Source organism: Hylobates moloch, unplaced genomic scaffold (assembly GCF_009828535.3).
Source record: "Hylobates moloch isolate HMO894 unplaced genomic scaffold, HMol_V3 SCAFFOLD_24, whole genome shotgun sequence".
Lineage (NCBI taxonomy): Eukaryota > Metazoa > Chordata > Mammalia > Primates > Hylobatidae > Hylobates > Hylobates moloch.
Genome location: NW_026652299.1, coordinates 1320148 through 1329154, shown reverse-complemented (window position 1 = coordinate 1329154; position 9007 = coordinate 1320148). Strand labels below are relative to the sequence as shown.

General features: G+C 38.1%; 1 pseudogene; it reads right to left on the bottom strand.

The window, feature by feature from the left end:
* LOC116463019 (large ribosomal subunit protein uL24-like) overlaps positions 1 to 9007 on the bottom strand; it is a 17623-nt pseudogene that overhangs the window by 3086 nt on the left and 5530 nt on the right.

Here is a 9007-nt window from a genome sequence, read left to right as displayed (position 1 = left end):
CTTTCCTTCCCCTTCCTTCCTTCCTTCCTTCCTTCCTTCCTTCCTTCCTTCCTTCCTTCCTTCCTTCCTTCCTTCCTTCCTTCCTTCCTTCCTTCCTTCCTTCCTTCCTTCCATCTTTCCTTCCTTCCTTCCCTTTCTTTCTTGTCAGAGTTCATTTTGTTGCTCAGGCTGGGTTGCAGTGACGTGATCATGGCTCACTGTGACCTGGAACTCCTGGGCTCAAGCAATCCTACCGCCTCGGTCTCCCAAAGTGCTGTGATAACAAGCGTGAGCCACTGCACCTGGCCTCCTCCATCTTCTGAATTGTTTCTTCCTTGAATTTTTCCTTTCCCTTTTGTACTTAGTGAGATTTGCCTTTCAGTTCAAGGATCTTTTTGCACTCTTTGTCCAGTTTTAGCTTAGTGACAACCATCCTGCTGGGGTGAGTTCCCACAGGGACAGTTGTGCCATTAGCCTTCTCCCGCTGCATCCATTCAATGTAGATCATATCTTCCTCTAAACCTGGACTATTTTGCCAATTTGCTGGCCTTTGTAGTGTCCTTGGACAACTTGTACTTCATCATCCTTTTGGATGAACACGGATTGAACGTTTCGTTTCTGTCTTAGCTCTTTGGAAAGTGGGGAAGACATAATCTTCTTGTAAATGTGGGAAGGTGCATTGAAATGACTTTTCCAGTTCTTGCTCTGGTCACATGTCACAAAGGGATTGGCTTTTGTTTTGGCTGCTGCTGCTTCAGTGATGGCCACAAAAGAGAAGAGAAGATGGGGTTTTCAGAGCATTTTCACTAGCCAGAATCTCTTGGTCTGCTTGACTTACAGGTATTCCATTCCAATCTGCACTCAGTCTATTGCCTGGCCTACTGAGTTTTTTTTTTTTTTTTCTTCTGAAAGTTTGTGTTTATAATTTTCACACACTTGGAATCCTAGTTAGGCATTTAGCTGTACTTTTTTACACAAAGATTTGATGACATCTCTTTGTTTGTTTGTTTATTGTTTTGTTTTGTGTTTTGAGACTTGAGTCTCGCTCTGTCACCCAGGCTGGAGTACAGTGCAACGATCTCGGTTCACTGCAACCTCTGCCTCCTGGGTTCAAGCGATTCTCCTGCCTCAGTCTCCTGAGTAGCTGGGATTACAGGAATGTACCAGCACGCAAGGCTAATTTTTGTATTTTTAGTAGAGACAGGGTTTCACCATGTTGGCCAGGCTGGTCTTGAACTCCTGACCTCAAGTGATCCACCCGCCTCAGCCTCCTGAAGTGCTGGGATTACAGGCGTGAGTCACCACACTCAGCCCCACCCCATGTTTTTTTATTGTTGTTGTTTTGTTTGGTGGTTTTTTTTTTTTTTTTTGGTTCAAAGAGGCATGTTGAAAGAATGGACTCTGGAGTCAGATAAGTCAGACTTTGAGCTTATTATGCATGTATTGACTTTTTCCACTTCTAAAATTAGTTATGTAACATCTCATCATAAGTTGTTTATAATAAGACCAATCATACAGGACCTGCTATGAAAATTCCATACTTGTAAAGTGCTACCCAGAGCCTGACACATGGTTGGCACTCTATATGTATGAGTTTCTTTTAAATTTATTTGGGATATTTGAATGCCTACTTATTTTTGTGGAAGGGTTTATGTTTAAAAAATTAAAAAAATATACTTTCATTCATGCATCAAATATTGTTGTGCTCTTCTTTATGCCAGGTACAGGTTTAAGAGCTGAAAATATGTAGCAAATAAAACTTAGAATAGGCCAGGCACAGTGGCTTATGCCTGTAATCCCAGCACTTTGGAAGGTTGAGGCAGGAGAATCACTTGAATCCAGGAGTTCAAGACTAGCCTGGGGAGTACAGTAAGACCCCATCTGCACACAAAAAAATTTATTTAAAAATTAGCCAGGTGTGATGACTCATGTCTGTGGTCCCAGCTACTCAGGAGACTGAGACAGGCGAATCACTTGAGCCCGGGAGGTTAAGGTGCAGTGAGCCATGGTCAAGCCACTGCACTCCAGCCTGGGTGAAAGGGAGACCCTGTCTCAAAACAAACAAACCCAAAAAACAAAATGAAAAAACTGAGACTATTTAAGAAATATTGCTTTTATATAAGAATTTATATTCTTCTGGGGAAGACAAACAATGAACAATATAAACATGTGAAATATATCAAATGATGATCACCATTGTAGGAGAACAAGTTGTGCCAGGAACAGGTAACATTTGAGCAGAGACTTGAAGGAGAGGAGGGAGTGAACGATTTGAATAGCTGGTGGAAGAGATAATGGCAAGTACATTATCCTGAAGCAAAGAGGCAGGTGTGTCTGGGGTAGAGTAGGAGATGCAGCCAGAAAGGTAGCAGAGGCCACGTCATGTGGCACCTTGGAGACGGTGTAAGGACTTTGGATGTTTGAATGGAGGGGATTGAGCAGAGGAATGACAAGATCTGACTATGGTTTAACCAGAAAGCAGTCTGACTCCTCTGTTGAGAAGATACTGCTAGGAGGACCAGGACAGAGGCAGGGAAGATCAATGAGGAGGTTACTGTAATAATCCATACAGGTGGTGGTAGTGACTTGAATCAGAGTTGTGGGTAGTAGAGGAAGCAGTCAGAAGGGGTTGTAATCTGGATATATTTTGCATATAGGGGCTGAAGGATTTTTGTAGGGTGTGAGAAAAAAAGGCAAATAAAATTTTGGATGACTCTAAAGATTTTAGCTTAAGAAACTGGAGTCGTTGGTAAATGAAAGATTAAGACTGGGACATTAACATGTTTGGAAATGAGAATGGGGGACAGGTCAGAAGTGTGAATTTAGATATGTTAAGTTTGAGATTAAAATGCTTATTAGACCAAGAAGAGAAAATGTTCATTAGGGTTTTAAGCCATGTAGGTAGACTGCGGATACCAGAAAATGAGTATATGTAGACAAGAGACTAAGTCCTGGGACCCACTAGCACTAGCATTAGGATGAAGAAAAGCTGGAGATGAGGAGGAACTATCTGACTTGCCAATGTATTGCTCATAATAAAATTTGGGGAATACATTTTGAGGAAATCTATCTATATTCACCTCACTTCCCAATTCGAACTTTTAGAGAGCAAGACGTTTGCTTCCTTGAAATAACAAATATTGCGTATCTATTGGTTAAGAAGCTTAGAACTCCAGAAAACTTCAGAAAACTTCAGGAAATTTCTATGGAAAGTAGACCAAAAAATTATCTACATACCAGAGACACTAAAGTCTCTAAAAAAAAAAACCCCAAGCCTTGAACAAGGATTAGTAAATTTAGAAATGGCTTACAAATACATCCAAAGTAGAAAAGTGGAGTAATGAACATTGAGAAGTGATGGCCAGTGTTTGCAGTGAGCAGAGCCATGTGAGTCATTTAGAAATGGCTTATGTTGGCCAGGCTGGTCTCAAACTCCTGACCTCAAGTGATCTGCCCACCTTGGCCTCCCAAAGTGCTGGGAGTACAGGCTTGAGCCACCGTGTCTGGCCCTCCAGCTGTTACATAAGAAAGAAATCAATGACTATTTATTTGAGCCGTTGTTGTTTTCACCTTCACTACAGAGGCCAGACTTGAATCCCATGGCCCTTCTAATAGAGGCCAGTGTGCTGAAGTACAGTAGCAGTTGTTCTCTATTATCTGTTGATAGAGAAAATACATAATAACAATGAGGTATTATAAATGCAAGAAGGTTTTAAGTAAATTTTTATTTAATTAATCACAGCTATATACACTTGAAAAATAATAGTGTTTACACAGATGAGATGTATTGCTTGTTCACTCTACTGATGTTGTGTGAACTGGTATGTGGATTTAAGAACTCTTTGCCAAACCCCTTCTCTAGACTACTTTTTGAAGTCCATGGACTCAGGACTTAGAGTTAAAAATGAGGTTAAGCAGTATGGGAGCCAGCTCTGAAAGTCTTAGGCAAATAAAACCTGAAATGCCAGTTCAACCATGAAGCTGTTGACTTTAACTAGGTAAGTGAGGAGAGCAAAGGCCCAGAGAGTCCAGTATCTGTAGTGGACATTGTGGTCATTTCCCCAACATCACTTTGCTGCTTTCCTGCTGCTTAACAGCCATTCCACTTGGGTGAGTGTACTGGGTTGGATAGTTTCTCCTCTCAAATTCATATTCACTCAGAACCTGTGAATGTGACATTGTTTGGAAACAGGGTCTTTGAAGATGTGATCAAGTTAAGACGAAGTCATGCTGGATTACAGTGGGCCCTAATTGAATCAGAAGAAGAGGGAAATTTAGACAGAGATACAGAATAAAGGCACCATGTAAAGACAGAGGCAGAGATTGGAATTGTTATGTATTGAGCCAAGGAACACTAAGGATTACTGTCAACAACCAGAAGCTAGAAGAGATGAGGAGGGATTCTTCCCTGAGCCTTCACAGGGAGCATGGCCCAGCCAATACCTAGGTTTTGGACTTCTAGGGCTACAGAATAACGAGAGTAAATTTCTATTGTTTTAAGCTACTCAGTGTGTGGTACTTTGTTACGGCAGCTCTATGGAACCAATATTGTGTGATTGATCCTGCCCTCAGCTGAAGGCTTGTATGACTGTCAACACGTCTAACAACCAGTACATGATCCACCCAAACAGAAGAGGTGTCTGCTACATTGCTGGAACAGGGTCCAAATGAATGCTTGCTTTGCAGGTATTAACTTTTTAACCGCTGGGTAGTAGAGAAGTCAGGGGCATTCCAGGCTGGGTTGCTGGTACAGTGAACACTTTAGTGGAGGGAGAGGGGAACTTAGAATATTGGCTACTTATCCTCCGGTATAGAAGCATTTCAATATTTTATATACCTATGGGGTTTTATCAGCGTGTGCCAGGTACATACTGAAGTTGTTCCCTACCAGTATATCTTTCCTTCTTGCCACTACAAATGACTCAAGAATTACCCAAATTGGGCCAATCAGAATGAAGCTCAGACTTCGATTTTTTTTGGCTAAAGGAGAACATGCCTTCTTTTGGGAGATATAAATGAGAAATAACACGACCTCGGTTGCTGCTAGCTAAAGCTTTGCAACCTGGAAAGAAAGTAGCCTAAGGGCAGACCCAAAAATCAAAGAATGAAGGAACTGAGAGAATGGCAGCCAAATGGAACTGAAACTGATCATTTGCACCTAAGTCCCCCATCTTCTGGACTATTACTTATATAAGCCCATAAATTCTCTTTATGCAAATTTGAGTTGGATTTCCTGTTGTTTATAACTAGAAGTATCCTAACTAATACAGTCCTTGTGATTTTCTTGGTAGATATTTATTGCGTCCTTCTCTTTGAAACATTTTATTTTGATGTCTGCTACTGTGATTATTTTAAAATTACCTTTTACCTTTGTGTTCTGTTAATAAATACATGAGATACCAGCCATGCATTAAGCAAATAGGACTTTGCTGAAAGACTACAATAAGCCAACTGTATACTAAATCCTTAGACTACAACTCAAAAGCAAACACACACACACACACAGACACACACACACCCCTGCAATTTCCCCCACTGAACTCCCTGACATATATAATAAGAGCTAGTTTGCATTATAGATGCAATAGATGGGCAGAATGGTACAAATGAATGGAAGGGGAACTGTAATCTATGGGGATAATAGAAAAATAAAGGAAGGTATTAATTTAAAGAAATGTGGTTTTGTGAATGAAATTTTCTTCTGTAACAATAACTTCAAAAATAAATCAAATGGTAGTGCAAAGGCCAATTTAAGTACAGAGGCTAGCAAAGGAATGGAGATGGAGAGAGATGAATAGAGGTGGCCAGGGGAAAATCATGAAGTTTAAACTCTTTTTTCTATATCTCAGCCTTCAAAATAAATCTTTCTTTTGCAGTTCTGGGGGCCATTTCAAAAACAGGGTTAAGGAAGGGCAGAGACAAAGTACCAGTGTTCTCTGTGCCCCACTAAAAATGAAAAATTTGAGTTGACTCAATTGATTTAAGTTATCTTGAATTACTGTTCATACATTTGCATACTGAATTTGCAGCTTCTGCTTTGTAATCCTAATGGCAGCTGCTGTCTATACATTGTTAACAATAAATATTTAAAAATGCAATTCCAGATTTAGCCAGCATTCCACTTACTTTCAACTGATTTTGAAATTAGTACATTGCTTTCAATAATAAGGAAAAATGATTTTAGAAACAAAACTGTAAAAATGATAAACTATCTTTTCCCAGTACGCAATTCATATTAAGTTGATAGTGTCTGAAGAATACCAAACTGAGATTTTATCAATACATGCAGTACCACACATTTCTTATTTTAGTTGCTAATTAGTATTCAGGTGTGCAGTGGAATACATAAAATTAAATGCTAATGCTGCTTCATTTGTGATTTAACATGTACAAGTTACTATATGCTACATTACCCTGTCTATGCACATGTATAATAGTTGTTTTTTTCTTTGCAATCATAATATCTTCATGTAGTTATTTTATTCAATCTTCTAAGGCCATGATATGCATAAATCTTTTTTGTTTAAAAAATCATTATCTTCTGTAGTTTACAAACGAAAAAAAAAATCTGAGAGTCATTTTTAAAAGACTTCAATTGAGGACTTAGTTTAATTGACCCAATAGCAAAGAAATTTTAGTTTTTCTCTCTACTTTGTTTCACTTAATTTGTGATTAACAGCTACATAAAATTGTGAGGCACCTAATGGAAGTAGTTTTATAAATATTGCATGCCATTTTATGTTCTTCACTCTGTACTTCCCTTATAAAGTATTTTTATGTTAAAAATTTTCAAAGTTAATGTGTGAGGAAGTAACTAGCTACTTTAGTTAGTTAGATTTCTCTTCCCTGAAGAAAATTACTATAATGGTTACTTTTGCTAAAATGCAATTACTGTCACTGTAACAATCAATCATATTTTTATATAAGAAACTTTAACAACTTTTGAATGCATTAAGAAAAGTAAATGAAAAAGACTCAGTGTGAAATAAGACTAGACACCCAAACCACCCCCTGCGACCCGACATTTGATAAGAAAAAAAATCTTAGCTACCTCTTTTGCAATACGTTTTATTGCCTTATCTAAGATCACTGTGAAAGTTAAACTGTAGTAGTAAGCATGTTTCTCAGAGCATCATTGAAAAATGCTGTGTATATTCAACGACTATTAGCTATTATTGTTTCTGGTGCACACAGTTTAATCCCAGCCCAACAGAATCTGTAGTCCTCCAGTTTCACAAATTAAACCAAAAGGCACCATTTGAAAAGGTTTAACATTTGTTATACCCCTATAGATGAAAACATCTCTACATGAAAAATAGAGCTTAGGAAATATGAACTGTATTAGCTCTCAGCTTTAATAAAGAGATCACCAGTTGAGGTCAGCAGGAATTATTTGTCTCAAAATATTGTGTAGTCACATACCTTACAGACAGTATCTCCCCCCCCAAAAGCATCTATAATAAATATACTAATTATGAAGACAGAATATTAAATATATTATGAGATTACTGCTACTCAAAATACTCTATTTCTCATGAAGTATTAGGAATATGGAAATAGATGACTTGATCCATACTGTAATTTAATAACGTGTATTGACATGATGAATATTTTCATAAGTGACATTAATCAAAATATATCAAAGAATAATATGTTATGATTAAAATACATTATTTTATGTGCTGTTGCACCGAACACAAAATTAATGCCTAGTAGCACAGGCAAACACAGCTCTGTTCTCTATTCTAATTCATTGCTGCCCCGATCTCTACCCCTATGTCTGTTTCTTCTCATTTTCCCTAATATATTTAATGGTAACTGCATCCAACTAGTTTCTCCTAAACTAGAGGCATGAGAAATATTTTCATTCCTTCTTCTTCCTTAGCTCTTTCATTCAATCCATTACTTAATTTCCATTCTAATCGGAGAAGTCTCTGTAGGCTTCCATTGTCTTCCTTTAGGCCCCTTGTCTACAACCTTCTATAAGCCTTCTCTACAACCTATAAGGTCTCAGTGTTACCAGTCTCTCTCATTTGTCACAACCCTTTTCCTTGCTTCTAGAGTTATCTTTCCAAACTCCTTGGCATGACATACTGTTCTCATCCCATTCTGTCTGATCTCACCCCTATCAGCTTCCTGGGCACTCCTACCCACTGTCCCCTGTCCTGCCAGTGACCTAGTTAGTCCAAAGAGCTCTATAGTAGTGGATGCTGTTTTTTCTTCCTGGAATACCCTTTTCTAGGCTTCTGATTAGAAAATTGCTATTTTTTTCCATAAATATCTCATCTAAAAAGCCTTCTCCGACACCCTCAGGAAAATGAGATGTGTTTTCTTCTGTGCTGTAATAGTTGTTTGGACATAAGTGGCTTATAGCACTTTCTGTGTTTCTTGAATTTTCCTCCACCACTCTGTGAGCTTATCCAGGGCAAGGACCTGTCTTACTCTTTTTAGTATCCCTAGTTCTTAGCTCAGTGCATGACATAAGATAGCCCCTCAATACAGAGTGAAGGAAGGAGTGAATGATAAATCCTTTAGTACTTTTAGTTGTGAAATGGTTGCAGTACTTTATTACTTCTGGATTCACATTCTGTCTGGAAAAAAATCATTAAGAAAAATAATCATTTAAAGTCATGCTGTAAAAATTAGTTTTTACCAATTTACCTAAAAGTAAAATCCATTACAATTAGAGGCCATTCTTCACTGTTAGAAGCCTCTCCATTCACATAAACATACACACATATAAGAATATGAGAAAATTCATATAAAAATATGAGTTGTGAATGACCAATGTGTAACAGCTGCATGCATGATTATTTGTTAATAAAAAAATCCCAAACAAAGCAAACCACTACAAGATATCACTTGGACATTAGATTTATTTTATTTCCCTCAAAGCTAAAGCTGGCTATAAAGAGTCATCTGACAAAGGGCTAATATCCAGAATCTACAATGAACTCAAACAAATTTACAAGAAAAAAACAAACAACCCCATCAAAAAGTGGGCAGAGGACATGAACAGACACTTCTC